Source organism: Odocoileus virginianus, chromosome 17 (genome assembly GCF_023699985.2).
Source record: "Odocoileus virginianus isolate 20LAN1187 ecotype Illinois chromosome 17, Ovbor_1.2, whole genome shotgun sequence".
Taxonomy (NCBI): domain Eukaryota; kingdom Metazoa; phylum Chordata; class Mammalia; order Artiodactyla; family Cervidae; genus Odocoileus; species Odocoileus virginianus.
The window spans coordinates 37,795,868-37,814,858 of record NC_069690.1 but is presented as its reverse complement, the minus strand read 5'-3'; the positions used below and the strand labels follow the sequence as shown (position 1 = coordinate 37,814,858).

General features: G+C 41.4%; 1 non-coding gene across 1 annotated transcript; it reads left to right on the top strand.

Annotated features, from left to right (window-relative positions):
- Nucleotides 1–11,452: 11,452 nt before the first annotated feature.
- LOC139039237 (U6 spliceosomal RNA) lies at nucleotides 11,453–11,559 on the top strand. The gene has a single exon (XR_011492560.1). It is a non-coding gene; the product is annotated as a U6 spliceosomal RNA (small nuclear RNA).
- Nucleotides 11,560–18,991: the final 7,432 nt, after the last annotated feature.

The window sequence follows — 18,991 nt, the reverse complement described above, 5'->3', positions numbered from 1 at the left end:
GTTCAACTTGATAGACACATCATCATCACTCAAAGTCCAAAGGACATCAGGTTTCACTTTTGGTGTTGAACATTCTAAGAGTTTTGACAACATATAATGACATGTATCCAGTATTGTTGTTGTTCAGTTGCTAAATTGTGTCTGACTCTTTGTGACCCCATGGACTACAGCATGCCAGGCTCCCATGTCCTCTACTACCTTCTGGAGTTTGCTGAAATTCACGTCCATTGAGTCGGTGATGCTGTCTAACCATCTCATCTTCTGCTGCTCCCTTCTCCTTTTGCCGTCAATCTCTCCCAGCACCAGGGTCTTTTCCAATGACTCAGATCTTTGCATCAGGTAGTCAAAGGATTGGATTCAGCTTCAGTCCTTCCAAAGAATATTCAGGGCTGATTTCCTTTAGGATCAAACTATTTGATCACTTTGCAGTTCAAGGGGCTCTCAAGAGTCTTTTTCAGCACCACAATTTGAAAATATCAATTCTTTAGCGCTCAGACTTCTTTATGGTCCAACTGTCACATCCATACATGACTACTGGAAAAATCATAGCTTTGACTATACAGGCTTTTGTCAGCAAAGTGATGCCTCTGCTTTTTTTAATATGCTATTTGTCACAGCTTTCCTTCCAGAGAGCAAGCATCCTTGAATTTTAAGGCTGCAGTCATTGTCTGCAGTGATTTTGGAGCCCAAAAGAAAATCTATCACTGTTTCCACTTTTCCCCTACTATTTGCCATGAAGTGATGGGACTGGATGCCATGATCTTCTTCTTCTTTTATTTTTAAATAGTGAATTTTAAGCCAGCTTTTTCACTCTCCTCTTTCACCCTCATCAAGATACTCTTTAGTTCCTCTTCACTTTCTGCTAATAGAGTGGTATCATCTGCATATCTGAGATTGTTGATATTTCTCCTGGAAATCTTGATTCCACCTTAAGATTCACCCAGGCTGGCATTTTGTATGATGTACTCTGCATAGAAGTTAAATAAGCAGGGTGATAATATACATCCTTGCTGTACTCCTTTCCCAATTTTGAACCAGTCTGTTCCATGTCTGGTTTGAAATGTTACTTCTTGACCCACATGCAGGTTTCTAAGGAGGCAGGTAAGGTGGTCTGGTATTCCCATCTCTTTCACAATTTTCCACAGTTTGTTTTGATCCACACAGCCAATGGTTTTAGCATAGTCAATGAAGCAGAAGTAGATGTTTTTCTGGAATTCCCTTGCTTTCTCTATGATCCAGCAAAGTCTGGCAATTTGATCTCTGGTTCCTCAGCCTTTTCTAAACCCACCTTGTACATCTGGAAGTTCTTGGCTCACGTACTGTTGAAGCCTAGCCCAAAAGATTTTTTAGCGTAACCTTGCTAGCATATGAAATGAGTGAAATTGTTCAGTGGTTTGAATATTCTTTGGCATTGCCTTTCTTCAGGATTGGACTGAAAACAACCTTTTCCAGTCCTGTAGCCACTGCTGAATTTTCCAAACTTGCTGGCACATTGAGTGCACCACTTTAACAGCATCATCTTTTAGGATTTGAAATAGGTCCGCTGGAATTCCATCACCTCCACTAGCTTTGCTTGTAGTAATGCTTCCTAAAGCTCACTCGACTTCACATCCCAGGACGTCTGGCTCTAGGTGAGTGATCACACCATCATGGTTATCCAGGTCATTAAGTCCTTTTTGTATAGTTCTTCTGTATAAGCTTGCCACCTCTTTTTAATCTCTTCTGCTTCTTTTAGGTCCTTATCATTTCAGTCCTTTATCATGCCCATCCTTGTATGAAATGTTCCCTTGATACCTCTAATTTTCTTGAAGAGATTTCTAGTCTTTCCCATTCTATTGTTTTCCTCCTTTTCTTTTCGTTGTTCACTTAAGGTTTTCTTATCTCTCTTTGCTATTCTCTGGGACTCTGAATTCAGTTGGGCATATCTTTCTCTTTCATCTTTGCTTTTGTGTCTCTTCTTTCCTCAACTATTTGTAAAGCTTCCTCAGATAACCACTTTGTCTTTTTGCATTTCTTCTCCTTTGGTACAGTTTTGGTCACTGCCTCCTGCACAATGCTATGAACCTCTGTCCACATTATGGTATCATAAATAGTTTCCCTGCCCTAAAAATCCTCTGTGCTCTGCCTGTTCATTCTCTCCTCCTCCCTAGCCCCTGGCAACCATTGATCTTTTTACTCTGTCCATAAGTTTTACCTTTTCCACATGTCATATAGTTGGAATTAAACAGTATGTAGCCTTTTCAGATTGGCTTCTTTCACTTAATAATATGTGTTTTAGTTTCCTCCATGTCTTTCAGTAGCTTGATAGCTCATTTCTTTTTAGCACTGCATATTCCGTTGTCTGGATATACCACAGTTTATTTATCTATCCCCTACTGAAGGACATGGTTGGTTCCAAGTTTTGTCAGTTATGAACAAAACTGCTATAAACATCCATGTGCAGGTTTTTGTGTGGACATAAGCTTTCAATTCCTTTGGGTAAATACCAAGGAGTATGACTGCTGGATCATATGGTAAGAACATGTTCAGTTTTGTAACAAATTGCCAAACTGTCTTCCAAAGTGGCTGTACCATTTTGCTTTTCTGCCAACAATAAATGACAGTTCCTTTTGTTCCACATCCTCACCAGCATTTGGTGTTGTCAGTATTTTGGAATTTGGCCATTCCAATAGGTGTGTAATGGGATCTCACTGTTGTTTAAAATTTGCAATTCCCTGAAGACATATGATGCATGGCATCTTTCATATACTTGTTTTCCATTTGAATGTCTTCCACTTTTAATAGTTTTATTTTTTGGCCACACTGCATAGCATCTGGGACCAATGATCAGATCGAACCTGTGCTCCTTGCAGTGGTAGCACAGAATCTTAATCACTGGACTGCCAAGAAGTCCCTCTATATCTTCTTTAGTGAGGTATATCTATCTTTTCTGGTATTTTGCTCATCATTTGACTGGATTGTTCATTTTCTTACCATTTTAAGAGATTATACTATATTTTGGGTAAATTTCCTTCATCAGACATGTCTTTTGCAAGTATTTGCTCCCAATTTATGGCTCACTGGCCTTAATTATTAAAGTAATTAAAACCACTTTCCAGAATTCTCAACAAAATGCTAAAGGTGCAGCCTAAATAATTCAATCATGAAATATAAAATATAGGACTAAATGTATTGCTACTTGGACATGAAAAAGTGCTCAACAATGATAATTATTAGAGAAATGCAAAACAAATCACATTGAGATATCACTTCAGAGAGGTCAGAATGGCTATCATCAAAAAGACTACAAATAATAAATGCTGAAGAGGGTGTGGAAAAAAGGGAACCCTCCTATACTGTTGGTGGAAATGTAAATTCATACAGCCAATATGGAGAATAGTATAGAGGCACCTCAAAATAACTAAAAATATAGCTACCATATGATCCAGTGATCCCTCTCCCAGGCATGTATTCAGAAAAGATGAAAACTCTAAATCAAGGAATTCCCTGGCAGTCCAGTGGTTAGGACTCCATGCTTCCACTGCAGGGGGCATGGTTTCCATCCTTAGTTGGAGAACTAAAACCCTGCAAGCCATGTGGTTTGCCCCCCCCAAAAAGAAACGAATTCAGAAAGATACATGCACCCAGTATTCATAGTAGTGCTATTTACAATAGTCAAAACATGAAAGCAACCTAAGTATCCATTGATAAATAAATAGATAAGAAGATGTGGTACATATATACAATAGAATATTACTCACCCCAAAAAAGAGAATGAAGTAATGTCATTTGCAGCAAAATGGATGAGCCTAGAGATTATCATACTAAGTGGAAATAAGTCAGAGAAAGACAAATATTACATGATATCCACTTACACGTGAAATAAAAAAAATAATACAGATGAAGTTGTTTACAAAGCAGAAACAGACTCACAGACACAGAAAACAAACTTAAGGTTACCAAAAGGGAAAGGAGGAAGGGATAAATTGGGATTATGGGGTTAACAGATATACCACAATATATATAAAATAGATAAACAACAAGGATTTATTTACTGTATTGCACAGTGAGTTATATTCAATATCTTGTAATAACCTATAATGGAAAATAATCTGAAAAAACATAACTAATTCACTTAGCTGTATACCTGAAACTAACACAATATTGTAAATCAACTATACTTCAGTTTTTAAAAATTTATTGCCAGTTGGGACTGAGTTGGCTTCCAAGCATAGGAGCCAACAGCTAGTCCCTTCATATCTGAATCCACAGTATCTAGGGATTTCTTGGTATAGCTGTCTGGACCTTGATGCAGTCTAAGAGGTAATAAAATCAGAATCTTGGCAATCCAAGTGGTTAAGACTTTGTTCTCCCTGCCAAGACTAAAATCCCACAAATCGAAAAGTCAAAAAAAAAAAAAAAAATCAGAATCCAACACCTTTTTAAAAACTAATCTTGGAGGAGGGCTCCTTTTGAAAGGAGACTGGAAAAAGATTTTGGGAAAGGGGGGTAGTGCCCACTAACTTCTGTGTTATTTGTTCCTCTGCCTCATGATTTCCCAGACAGAGCTATCAACTGGCTTAAATATTTGAGTATATTTATTGATTGATATCTTTCAGTTGATGATGATCCTCATTAAAAAATATCCAAAATGACTTTTCAACCCTCTTCCATCTCTTCCATTTGTCCTACAGTAATATGCAACAGTGTATATTTTAAATAATGTTTTTAATAACATAAATAATACATACTCAATACAAAGAGCTTGGAAAACCTAGAAATGCACAAAAGAAAAAAGAACTTACTTCAGTTCAGTTCAGTCGCTCAGTCATGTCCGACTCTTTGCGACCCCATGAACCACAGCACGCCAGCCCTCCCTGTCCATCACCAACTCCCGGAGTTTACTCAAACTCATGCCCATCGAGTCGGTGATGCCATCCAGCCATCTCATCCTCTGTCATCCCCTTCTCCTCCAGCCCCCAATCCCTCCCAGCATCATGGTCTTTTCTTTTTCTTTTTTTTGTTTTTTGCATCAGGGTCTTTTCCAATGAGTCGACTCTTCGCATGAGGTGGCCAAAGTATTGGAGTTTCAGCTTCAGCATCAGTCCTTCCAATGAACACCCAGGACTGATCTCCTTTAGGATGGACTGGTTGGATCTCCTTGCAGTCCAAGGGACTCTCAAGAGTCTTCTCCAACACCATAGTTCAAAAGCATCTATTTTTCGGTGCTCAGCTTTCCTCATAGTCCAACTCTCACATCCATACATGACCACTGGAAAAACCATAGCCTTGACCAGATGGACCTTTGTTGGCAAAGTAATGTCTCTGCTTTTTAATATGCTATCTAGGTTGGTCATAACTTTCCTTCCAAGGAGTAAGCATCTTTTAATTTCATGGCTGCACTTACTTAAATCTCCCTTAATACTGCCATGCAAAAATAACTACTATATTACTCAGTAGAGCTTCCCAGGTGGCATAGTAGTAAAGGATCTGCCTGCCAATGCACGACACTCAGGAGATGTGGATCCGATCACTGGGTTGGGAAGATCCCCTGGAGAAGGAAATGACAACCCACTCCAGTATTCTTGCCTGAAGAATCCCATGAACAGAGGAACCTGGAGGGCTATAGTCTATCAGTTCTCAGAGTCGGACATGACTGAGCAAGCATGCATGACACATGACATAGTGGCATTTCTTCTGTTACCTGAAAACTGGGTTCACCTCTTAGTGGGTACTGAGCCAAAAGAGACACCCAAGCCAAACTTTGGAGGAAGGAGGGACTTATTACTTGCAGGAAGTAAGAAGACCACAGAGGATCTTTCCCGAAGCAGTATCTCCCCAAACAGCAAAATTGGGTAAGGTTTTAAGCCATATATAAGCATACATATATATTCTTGAAGGGACTTGAAAAGAGAAGTCAGCATAGAATTGGGGTAAAGGTCAACAGAATCCAAGTTTTAGTTGATTAAAGCCATGGAGGTCAAAGGGGGTCAATACAATCATCACTTAGATTCCAGTTGCTTTGGTGCTAAGGAGGTTTGAATTCTACAAAACAGCTCAAGAAAGTGCTTCAGGCTGATCTCTACCTTTGAAACAGAACCTGAAATATTTACAACTGATTTGTTATCTTTGCTGCTGCTACTTCTCTTGCCTGCTAACAGATTGTTCTTTTGTTTCCTTAAGTTCATTATTACTGAAAGTGAAGTCACTCAGTCGTGTCCGACTTTTTGTGACCCCATGGACCGTAACCTACCAGGCTCCTCTGTCCATGGGATTTTCCAGGCAAAAGTGCTAGAGTGGGTTGCCATTTCCTTCTCCAGGGGATCTTTCCAACCCAGCAATTGAACCCGGGTCTCCCGCATTGCAGGCAGAATGCTTTACCATCTGAGCCACCAGGGAAGCCTTCTCATTATTACTGAGACCTGTTCAAAGGCCAGCACTGAGAACAGGCTTAGATTACAAAATGGCTTAGGCCAAAAATGGCTTCTCTTATGTCAAAAAGCTAGATCTGAAATAAAAAAGAAAAAGCTAGATCTGGTTCTCTTTCTCCAGGGAGCCTCTACCCTATCAGCTTACACTCCCAGCATTTTATATACTCATGTATACATTTTTTAAATTTTAAAATAGTATATATAACACTATGCACATTATAGTAGACTTTTTTTTGCCTCTTTTTCCTCCCCTTCTTTTTATATAGTAGACTTTTTATTGTTGTTGTTAGGCATGTCCAACTCTTTGCGTCCTGGTGGACTGCAGCACACCAGGCTTCCCTGCCCTTCACTATCTCCCAGAGTTTTCTCAACTCATGTCCATTGAGTCAGTGATACCACCCAACCATCTCATCCCCTTTTACCCCCTTATTCTCCTGCCCTCAATTTTCCAGGCAAAATTTGACATGACCCAAATATAATTACTCAAACTGGCTTTGTAACAAGAAGGAGGCTGGAGTTGAAAATCTTAGGAAAGACACATTTTTTGGACCTTGGTGTCCTTGCCTAAAAACTGAGGAATTTCTTGCCATTCTGTTGTCAACGCCTATTTTTGGATGAAATCTTGTCACCATGTTACATTCTAAGGACTTTATGTAATAGTCTCTGCTTCCATATACCCTCACACGGTTTTGTTCTTATTAGTATATTTTTTTTTGACTGCCCAATTCAAGTGCCCAAGGCACATGATTTGCCTTATTATTTTTGCTGGCAATCTTTCTGATTTAGTTGACTAGTCTTTAAATATAAAAAGAAAATTAAAAAATAAAATAAACATAAAGAAAATACCCATCTTTTCTGCAAGAAAAAAAAAGAGGACCAAAGAAATGATTAAAAAAACCCATCAGTTGGGGAACTTCTCTGGTGGTCTAGTGGTTAGGATTTGTGCTTCCAATGCAGAGGACACAGTTTCAATCCCTGGTTGGGGAAATCCCCATGGGGCAAAGATAACTTTTTAAAAAAAATTAGTCAGTGGGCTTTATTTTTAGTATTTAAAGAAATAAATGCTCAAAAGTAAAGGACAGAAATCACTATGTTTCAATTCAATTCAACCAGTTAGGCTTTAGTCAAAAGAAAAGGTAACAGACTTAGGTCCAAATAAAGCAACATTAAGAGAAGATGAGAAATATCCCAGAAGGATGGAATAGGATTTGGATATGCCAAGGAAATCAAACTAGAAAGGAAATCACTTTGTCTAAAGAAGGGAATTTAGAAATAGCTTTAATCATTTTCAGTGATATAAAAGATATAAGTCAACTATGTGGTCTTCTCTATCAAGAACCAACAGGAAATTGATTTAAGCTATTAGATTAATTTGGACATTAAAAAACTGTTTGCTAAGGGTTGGGAAACCAGAAGATAAAATGTACCAAAAGTGGGAAATGTGCGTACTATTTGTACAGGGACTGTTGTTGTACTCTGATAGCTGTTCTTCCCTTCTTATATAGTAATAGCATCCCCTATTTTTAAGCTGGACACAGGGTCTTCCAAGATATTTCCCAGTTAGGACTGACCATGTTACTAAGTGAAAATGAAGTAGCTCAGTCGTGTCCAACTCTTTGCAACCCCGTGGACTGTAGCATACCAGGCTCCTCCTTCCATGGGATTCTCCAGGCAAGAATACTGGAGTAGGTTGCCATTTCCTTCTCCAGGGGAACTTCCTGACCCGGGATCAAACCTGGGTCTCCCGCATTGCGGGCAGATACTTTAACCTCTGAGCTACCAGGAAAGTCCAAAAAGTCTAGGCCTTAGAATTCTGGCCAAATCCACATCAAGGGAAGGGTCTTTGAACTGTCAGAGAGAAGTCTCTTCTTTCCTTTCCTTCTTCCTGCTGTCTGGAATGTGAACATGATAGCCTGAGCTCAAGAAGCCTTCTTGGGCCATGAGGTGGAAGCCACAGGTTGAGGATGTGGAGCAACTAGACAGAAGGGGCCTGGGTCCCAAATGTTTGCAGAGCTGCCACACCAGTCCTAATTCCTTATCTTATGAGAAAAATAAACTTCTATCTTGTTTAAGCTACTATATTTTGGCATTTTCCATCACTTGAAGCTTTTCCTAATTTTAAATGATAACCTCTTACAACCAAAATTTTAAAAAGTTTATCCTAAAATGAACATACAAAGTGTTCTTTGCAGGATTGTTTAATATAAAAAAATTGGAAAAAAATTAGTGATGCTGAACCAGTTAAACGAATGTCTGGTGTATCTTTATAGTGAAATACCATGTAACTAGTGAAAAAGATGATACAGATCTATATTTACAGACCAAGGAAGATTCCATCAGGAAGGCAGTGTACCAAAGTATTATTATTGGTTACCTTCAAGTAGAAAGATTAAGTTGATTTTTAAGGGATGGAGGGAAAGGCTTGTGTATATTTTTCTTTTTTATGCACTAAACAACGATTTCTAAGAGGAATTTTAAATTATATTTTTAAAGAAAAAACTTATGTATTGGTTTAATCAAAGAAATTTGTGAAATTTCCTTTCCTAAAATTTTTGTGTGATGTTACAAGTAACCAGCTGTTTTTGAATACTTTACATCAGCTCTCCACTTCCTCTGGAATTCACGAATGAAGACATAATTTGATCACTTAGCCTCAGCTGAAGGTAAAAGGAATGATATTCTAGGCTTTCATAACATCAAGTAATAGTTAAATGCTCATTTTATTAAGTAAAAAATAATGGCAACAGGGGATATATGTATACTTGTGGCTGATTTGCATTGCTGTATGGCAGACACCTCTGCATACTGGCGGAGGACACCAGGAACCCAGAAAGGTGGCCCATTCTCTTCAAAAGGAGGTAGGACAAAATAGAAAAGACAAAAAGGGAGACAAGAGTTAGGGATGGAGACCTGTCATGGGGAGGGCGTCGTAAAGGAGGAGACACACAGTAGGAAACTCTCTCACAGGCGGGTCTGTGGGGAGTTTTGGGAGTCTCAGAAGGCAACATAACCGAGAGAAAAAAAAAAAAAAAAACAACCCACAGAATACACACCTAACCACAACTGCACAAAAGAGAGCTTTCCTGCGAAAGGCTCTGACCTAACAGCTTAAGACGCAGCCTGGCCTGCTCTAGGAACAAAGGATTGAGCAAATACAAGAAGAGAGCCAGCTGGCTGCCTATCGGCCCCCTCCCCACCAGGAGTTAGAGAGGCAGGCTCGGAAGGCAAGGGGCTGCTACACTCTTAGCCCCAGAGACGGCATCTTCCACCAAACTGTGAGCAGGCTCCCAGCTGCTAACCACCTCTTCCTGAGATCCTGGATGGTTGACATCTGCCAGGAGGGTCGCAGCTTGAGATCAGCTCTCCAGAGGAGACATTCGGCACACGTGAGACAGTGCTCTCAGGGCACACCCGGGGAATCAAGCGGCCGGGACCAGGGAGGTGATTAAGACACGGCCCACCTGTGACAGTACGCAAGAAACTGACCCAGACAGGCCCGTAAGTGTCCAGGAGTCTCCAGCAGAGGCGTGGGTCAGCGGTGGCCTGCTTCAGGGTCGGGGGCACTGAGTGTAGCAGTGTGTGCATGGGACCTTTTGAAGGAGGTCGCCATTATCTTCATTACCTCTACCATAGTTTGGCTTCAGGTCAAGCAACAGGGAGGGAACACAGCTCCATCCATCAACAGAAAATTGGATTAAAGATTTACTGAACATGGCCCCACCCATGGTCAGAACAAGACCCAGTTTCCCCCTCAGTCAGTCTCTCCCATCAGGAAGCTTCCATAAGCCTCTTAACCCTATCCATCAAAGGGCAGACAGAATGAAAACCACAATCACAGAAAACTAACCAACCTGATCACATGGACCACAGCCTTGTCTAGCTCAATGAAACTGTGAGCCTTGCCAACCAACTGTGAGCCTTGGGCCACCCAAGACGGACGGGTCAAGGTGGAGAGTTCTGACAAAATGTGGTCCACTGGAGAAGGGAATGGCAAACCACTTCAGTATTCTTGCCTTGAGAACTCCATGAACAGTATGAAAAGGCAAAAAGGTATGACACTGAAAGATGAACTCCCCAGGTTGGTAGGTGCCCAATATGCTACTGGAGAAGATGGAGAAATAACTCCAGAAAGCATGAAGAGATGGAGCCAAAGCAAAAACAACACCCAGTTGTGGATGTGATGGGTGATGGAATTAAAGTCCGATGCTATAAAGAGCTATATTGCATAGGAACCTGGAATGTTAGGTCCATGCATCAAGGCAAATTAAAAGTGGTCAAACAGGGGATGGCAAGAATGAACATCGATACTTTAGGAATCAATGAACTAAAATGGACTGGAATGGGTGAACTTAACTCAGATGACCGTTATATCTACTACTGTGGGCAGGAATCCCTTAGAAGAAATGGAGTAGCCATCATAGTCAACAAAAGAGTCCAAAATGCAGTACTGGGATGCAGTCTCAAAAACGACAGAATGATCTCTGTTTGTTTTCACGGCAAACCACTCAATATCACAGTAACCCAAGTCTATGCCCTGAAAATTGAAGAAAGCAGGGAAAACCACTAGACCATTCAGATATGACTTAAATCAAATCCCTTACAATTATACAGTGGAAGTGACAAGTAGACTCAAGGGATTAGGTCTGATAGACAGAGTGCCTGAAGAACTATGAACAGAGATTCATGACATTTTACAGGAGGCAGCAATCAAGACCATCACCAAAAAAACAAATGCAAAAAGGCAAAATGGTTGTCTGACAAGGCCTTACAAATAGCTGAGAAAAGAAGAGAAGATAAAGGCAAGGGAGAAAAGGAAAGCTATATCCATTTGAATGCAGAATTCCAAAGAATAGCAAGGAGAGATAAGAAAGTCTTCCTAAGTGATCACTGCAAAGAAATAGAGGAAAACAACAGAATGGGAAAGACTAGAGATCTCTTCAAGAAATTAGAGATACCAAGGGAACATTTCATGCAAAGATGGGCTCAATAAAGGACAGAAATGGTATGGACCTAACAGAAGCAGAAGATATTAAGAAGACATGGTGCTCGCTTTGGCAGCACATATACTAAAATTGGAACGATACAGAGAAGATTAGCATGGCCCCTGCACAAGGATGACATGCAAATTCGTGAAGCGTTCCATATTAAAAAAAAAAAAGAAGAAGACATGGCAAGAATACACAGAAGAACTGTACAAAAAAGATCTTCATGACCCAGATAACCACGATCGTGTGATTACTCACTTAGAGACAGGCATCCTGGAATGTGAAGTCAAGTGGACCTTAGGAAGCATCATTACAAACAAAGCTAGTGGAGGTGATGGAATTCCAGTTGAGCTATTTCAAATCCTAAAAGATGATGCTGTGAAATTGCTGCATTCAATATGCCAGCAAATATGGAAAACTCAGCAGTGACCACAGGACTGGAAAAGGTCAGTTTTCACTCCAATCCCAAAGAGGCGATGCCAAAGAATGTTCAAACTACCGCACAATGGCACTCATCTCACATGCTAGCAAAGTAATACTCAAAATTCTTCAAGCCAGGCTTCAACAGTATGTGAACTGAGAACTTCCAGATGTTCAAGCTGGATTTGGAAAAGGCAAAGGAACCAGAGATCAAATTGCCAACATCCATTGGATCATCGAAAAAGCAAGAGAGTTCCAGAAAAACATCTATGTTTGCTTTATTGACTACGCCAAAGTCTTTGACTGTGTGGATCACAACAAACTGTGGAAAATTTCTGAAAGAGATAGGAATACCAGATCACCTGACCTGCCTCCTGAGAAATCTGTATGTGCAGGTCAAGAAGCAACAGTTAGAACTGGACATGGAACAACAGACTAGTTCCAAATCGAGAAAGGAGTGCGTCAAGGCTGTATATTGTCACCCTGCTTATTAAACTTATATGCAAAGTACATCATCGGAGAAGGCAATGGCACCCCACTCCAGTACTCTTGCCTGGAAAATCCCATGGATGGAGGAGCCTGGTGGGCTGCAGTCCATGGGGTCACTAAGAGTCAGACACGACTGAGCAACTTCACTTTCACTTTTCACTTTCATGCATTGGAGAAGGAAATAGCAACCCACTCCAGTGTTCTTGCCTGGAGAATCCCAGGGATGGGGGAACCTGATGGGCTGCCATCTATGGGGTCGCTGAAGCAACTTAACAGCAGCAGCAGCAGAGTACATCATATGAAATGCCAGGCTCGATGAAGCACAAGCTGAAATCAAGATTTCCAGGAGAAATATCAATAACCTCAGATATGCAGATGACACCACCCTTAAGGCAGAAAGCGGAGAAGAACTCAAGAGCCTCTTGATGAAAGTGAAAGAAGAGTAGAAAAAGTTGGATTAAAACTCAACTTTCAGAAAACTAAGATCATAGCAACCGGTCCCATCACTTCATGGCAAATAGATGGGGAAACAATGGAAACGGTGAGAGACTTTATTTTGGGAGGCTCCAAAATCACTGCAGATGGTAACTGTAACCATGAAATTAAGAGATGCTTGCTCCTTGGAAGAAAACCTATGACCAACCTAGACAGCATATTAAAAAGCAGAGACAATACTCTACCAACAAAGGTCTCTCTAGTCAAAGCTATGGTTTTTCCAGTAGTCGTGTATGGATGTGAGAGTTGGGACTATAAAGAAAGCTGAGCACTGAAGAATTGATGCTTTTGAAGAAGCATCAATGTTGGAGAAGACTCTTGAGAGTCCCTCGGACTGCAAGGAGATCCAACCAGTCCATCCTAAAGGAAATCAGTCCTGAATATTCATTGGAAGGACTGATGCTGAAGCTAAAACTCCAATACTTGGGCCACCTGATGTGAAGAAGTGACTCATTGGGAAAGACCCTGATGCTGGGAAAGATTAAAGGCAGGAGGAGAAGGGGACGAGAGGATGAGATGGTTGGATGGCATCACGGACTCTATGGACATAAGTTTGAGCAAGTTCTGGGAGTTGGTGATGGACAGGAAGGCTGGCATGCTGCAGTCCATGGGGTCACAAAGGGTTGGACACTATTGAGCAACTGAACTGAACTGATGGCAGAAACTAATACAACATTGTAAAGCAATTATCTTCCAACTTTAAAAAATACTAATAATTGCAACAGATAATCCCTCCCACACATGGCCCATATAAGAGTCAATTTGCATATGGATCCTGGCAAATTCTGAGTATCAATTACAACAACACTAGCACCACTTAGGTTTGGGTCGGTTTACATGTGTATATGGGGAAGTAGCAGAGTATCAAGCAAAATACCAAGTCTACTAACTTTAAATTGAGATTTCACTGTTACATCCTTCAAAGAGCTCACAATCTAACAGGATAACTAAGACCTGTACGTAATTAATTATGATTCAAGGCCAAATGAAGTGACCATTGAGAAGTACTGAAACAGGAGGGAAGGGGGCAGGGCACAACCTTTTAAAAAATCACATAGGTATTGTTATTGTTGTTCAGTCACTAAGTTGTGTCCAACTCTTTGCAACCCCATGGACTGCAGCACACCAGGCTTCCTCGTCCTTCACCAACTCCCAGAGTTTGCTCAGACTCATGTCCATTGTGTCGATGATGCTGCCCAACCATCTCATCCTCTGTCGTCCCCTTCTCCTCTTGCCACTACCAGTCTTTCCCAGCACCAGGGTCTTTCCCAATGAGTCACATCTTTGTATCAGGTAACCAAAGGATTGTAGCTTCAGCTTCAGTCCTTCAAAAGGAATATTCAAGGTTGATTTCCTTTAGGATTGACTGATTTGATCTCCTTGCTGTCCAAGGAACTCTCAAGAGTCTTCTTCAGCACCATAATTCAAAAGCATACATTCTTTGGCACTCAGACTTCTCTATGGTTCAACTTTCACATCCATACACAACTACTGGAAAACCATACCTTTGACTATATGGACATTTGTTGGCAAAGTGATGTCCCTGCTTTTTAATATACTGTCTAGGTTTGTCATAGCTTTTCTTGCAAGGAGCAAGCATCTTTTAATTCTGTGGCTGCAGTCACCATCTGTAGTGATTTTGGAGCCCAAGAAAATAAAATCTGTCACTGTTTCCACTTTTACCCCATTTATTTCCCATGAAGTGATGAAACCAGATACCATGATCTTTGTTTTTTGAATGTTGAGTTTTAAGCCAGGTTTTTCACTTTCCTCTTCCACCCTCATCAAGAGGTTCTTTAGCTATAGGACCTGACAAAAACTGATTAGAGCTAACTAGCTCCCGTAGACCTTAAGCCTCGTTATATGTTCATTGTAATATGTTAGCTAAATGACATACCCACCTGTGTCATGACAGTTCAGAGCTTAACAATAAAAGTCCAAAAAGTGAGCATGGTTCAATTCCCGGAAATGCCCACCCTCTCCCATGCCCCTCCTCCCTACAAATAGTTGAAATAATCCTCCCACTCATTAGCCTACGAAATAGTCCACCCCTTATTTCAGGGCCTCTCACCATCTGAGATGGCCCACACTCCGGAGTGAGGGAGTGAAAGTAGCTCAATCATGCCCGACTCTTTGTGACCCCATTGACTGTAGCCCACGAGGCTCCTCTGTTCATGGGATTTCCCAGGCAAGAATACTGGAGTGGATTGCCATTCCCTTCTCCAGGGGATCCTCCCAACCCAGGGATCAAACCCAGGTCTCCCGCATTACAGGCAGATTGTTTACTGTCTGAGCTACCAGGGAAGACTCTCCACACACTCTGTGAAGGCCATCCTAAATAAATCTACTTCTTACCTATCAGTTTGTCTCTCACTGAATACATTCTGCCAGGAGACATTGAGAACCTGAGCGTCATTAGGTTCTAGGACCAGGTGTGATCTCAATTAAAAGACTGTAGGTTCAAGTCCCAATCTGAGTTGCACGGTTTCAGTACAAGCAAAGAATTAAGAAGTTTCAAAAGAGGAAAAGTATTTCTCATTTAGGAATTGTAAAGTGTTGAAAAGGAGGAGATGGCCTGTGAAATGGCCTGAATCAGCATATCTCAAACTTGACTGTGGATCTGTTAAAATGTAGATTCTGGGGACTTCCCTGGTGGTTCAGTGGTTAAGATTCTGCCCTTCCAGTGCAGAGGGCAAGGGTTTGAGTCCTAATTGGGAACTAAAATCCCACATGCCTCCAGATGAGACAAAAAGAAAAAGAAAAAAGCAGATTCTGATTCAGTAGGTGGTCTGGAGCTTCACTGTCTCCCTTTTCCCAATCTCTGAAGAGATTCTGTTCTTCTATTGCAGAAAACTCTTAAATTTATATATCCAGCCCAGATTTTCTTCTTCAAGCCCCCAGATGTAATTCAACTGCCTTCTTGACATCTCCCTCGATATCTCATAGACACACCAAACTTACCATCTGCAAAATTAAACTTTTTATTTTCTGCTAGAAGAACTCCAGCCTTAGTATCTCAGTAAATGAAATTAACATCTATCCACTTATGGAAGTGAGAAGGCTAAGAATCATCCCTATCTCCTTTTACCTCCCTCCCATATCCAATCCATCAACAAGTTCAGTTACTTTTATCCTCCAAAAATATCTCAAATCTGTCTCTCCTAGGTGATCACTCCAACCCTGCACAACAATTCTAACAGATCTTACCTCTCCTACTCTCACCAGCCTCATTCATTCTCCACATAAAAGCCAGAGCAATTTTAAATAATGTAAGTCAGATTTTAATCTCTGCTTAAAAGACTTCCATGACTTTCCATGACATTGAATAAAATCTAAGCTTTTTTTATCACTCTGTATCTTTGTATCCATTAGGTACTCATGGCCCACTGCCTAGAGGTTGAGATCTTGTCGTGGACCTAATAAAAAACGTTTGGGACAAGAGGAAAAAAAGAAGTAGCTCCAAAAAACTTTGTTTTTTCTGTCTAGTCTTTTAATTCACTTACACATTTAAAATGTATGTGTATATACATATATACAAACAGAATAAACTTGGAATCAGATCATAACTTTCTTAAGACTTAACTTTATAGCCTATGTCATTAAAAAATCTTTGAAAGGATATTTTTAATAATGGACAAAGTTGTAGTGTGAAGAGGCATAATTTATTTAGTCATTCTCATATGATGAATGTTTGCAGAGTTTTTGCTGAGTCTTAGGGTTACCATTCTCATGTATAAACCTTTTATAACATCTCTGATTTTTCTTATAAAACATTTCTAGAAGTGGGATTATTAGGTAAATAGGTATGAATATTTTTGTGGTTCTTGATGGATCTTGCAAAACTACTTTTCAAAAGTGCTCATTAAAAAAAAAAAGTGCTCATTTGCTTGACAATTGACCCTCTGGACTGTCTGGAAATTTGGCAGTGTGTTCATCACATTGCAGAACAAACACATGTTTTTCTACCTGGCTTACAGTGGACACTGTGTGAGCCCACGGCCACCTTCTCCTGTGTGGCCCTTCTAAAGACCCCTGCAAGCACAGTTCACGCAGCACTTGTTTCTCAGAGCCAGCAATCTAAAGGGCTAGGTGCTCTCGAAAGAAATGCAGCTGCATGAGGTGACTTTGTCCGGGTCAGCTCCATGAAGGGCTCCAGAGCAGACTGCAGAACCAAGAAACAGGGGGCACTCCAAAGAGCTCATATCTGAGGAAACACTGCATGCTCAGTCGCTCAGTCGTGTCCAGCTCTTTGTGACCCCACGGACTGTAGGCCGCCAGGCTCCTCTGTCCATGAGATTTCCTAGGCAAGGATACTGGAGTGGGTTGCCATTTCCTTCTCCACAAAAGACTCTGTAAGTCAAAATTAATGAATGTCTGTGACTACATGATATAAGTCAATTAATCCTAAATTTCATCTCAACCATTATGAAGTTACTTATATATTTTATTTTACTGAGGAATGTGGATACATCTTAATTTCTTGCATATAATGTGGAGTGGGTCTGCAAAGACAGGAATTTGTGCTGTGTCTGACTCTTAGTCCGCTAGACTCCTCTGTTCATGGGGATGCTTCAGAAAAGAATATTGGAGTGGGTAGCCTATCCCTTCTCCAGGGGATCTTCTGACCCAGGAATCAAACCAGGGTCTCCTGCACTGCAGACAGATTCTTTACCAGCTGAACTACCAGGAAGAGCCTACTGTGATTCTAAGTTGACTCTCATTTAGGGCCTTTATACAAGGTCCTGCACATCCACATATGTGCTGCCTCTTCAGGGTCTCTAAAGAGTTACTCCTAGTTGCTTGCTAAACTCTTGCCAGCAAGGCTTGCAAATATCTAAAACATACCAAAATCTATACTGTTGTTCCCTTTTCTCCCAGCCCATCTCCTGACTGGCTCCTTCTCCTCCATTAGTTCTCAAATTAAATGTAACCTCTTCAAAGGGACCTCTCAAGCCAGTCCATCTAACATAGGTACATGTTCCCTGCCTCCAACTTTCATATTTTCTGTTTGCCTTATTTCCTCCGTAACACTGCTCTCCATCTGTAGTTTATTTTGTCTGTTCATTCTATATTTCCCATTAGACTAATGAGCTCCAGTAAGGCAGAACACATATGACTTGTTCTCTGTTGTACCTTTAAGACCTGATCCTGTGACTGGCCCAAAGCAGGTTTCAATAAATTGCCAATGAATGAATAAATAAATGAGAACTTATTCTTCAAGGGAGGAGGAGGACCAAGCAAGGAAGATTTGTCTTGGACTCCATCTTGAGATGATGGAGGCACTCATCCTTCTTTGTTCTAGGCACCCAGATAGGTTTAAAAAGGAACACTGGGGGTTTTTCTCAAAAGAAGTTTTCATGAAAGCTCTCGTAACTTAGTAACTTACCGTCTTGGCTGGGGGTCGGGGGGAGTGAGGGGGAGTGAAAGTGGCTCAGTCGAGTCCGACTCTTTGTGATCCCATGGACTAGCCTGCCAGGTCCCTCTGTCCATGGAATTCTCCAGGCCAGAATACAGGAGTGCGTAACCGTTCCCTTCTCCAGGGGATCTCCCCAACCCAGGGACCAAACCCAGGTCTCATGCATTGCAGCCGGATTCTTTACCGTCTGAGCCACCAGGGGGTCGGGGGTGGGGGGCCTGGATTTAAAACCCGGTTTAACTAGATTAAAAGGAAAGGAAATTGTTTGAAACAGATGTGCGGTTCACCACATTGGGGCTCTTCATTTTGCATCCTCCCCTCCCGTTTCTGGGCTTCCCAGAAGGCGCTAGTGGTAAAGAATTCTAATGCCAATGCAGGAGACTTGAGAGACGCCGGTTCAATCCCTGGGTCGGGAAGATCCCCTGGAAAGGTGAATGGCAACCCACTCCAGAGAATTCCATGAACAGAGGAGCCTGGCGAGCCCATGGGGTCGCAGGGTCTGACACGACTTGGCACGCACGCACTCCCGTTTCTAACGGCTCCACCCCTTCCTGTTATCAGCCAGAAGCGACGAGTGGCTTTGGCTTAGGTTCTGGAGCCAAAGACCTACTTCGTCCTCGTTGATTATTCATGAAGTGGGTGGGTCTGTGAGATGTTCTTAATATTTATAAGGGGCGGAGTCTCCTTCCTGAGGGAGCTGAGGTAGGGTTCTAAAATATTCCTCAGGGAGGACGGCACTATGGAATCCGGGGGCGGGGCCTTCTTCCCGCTGGGGC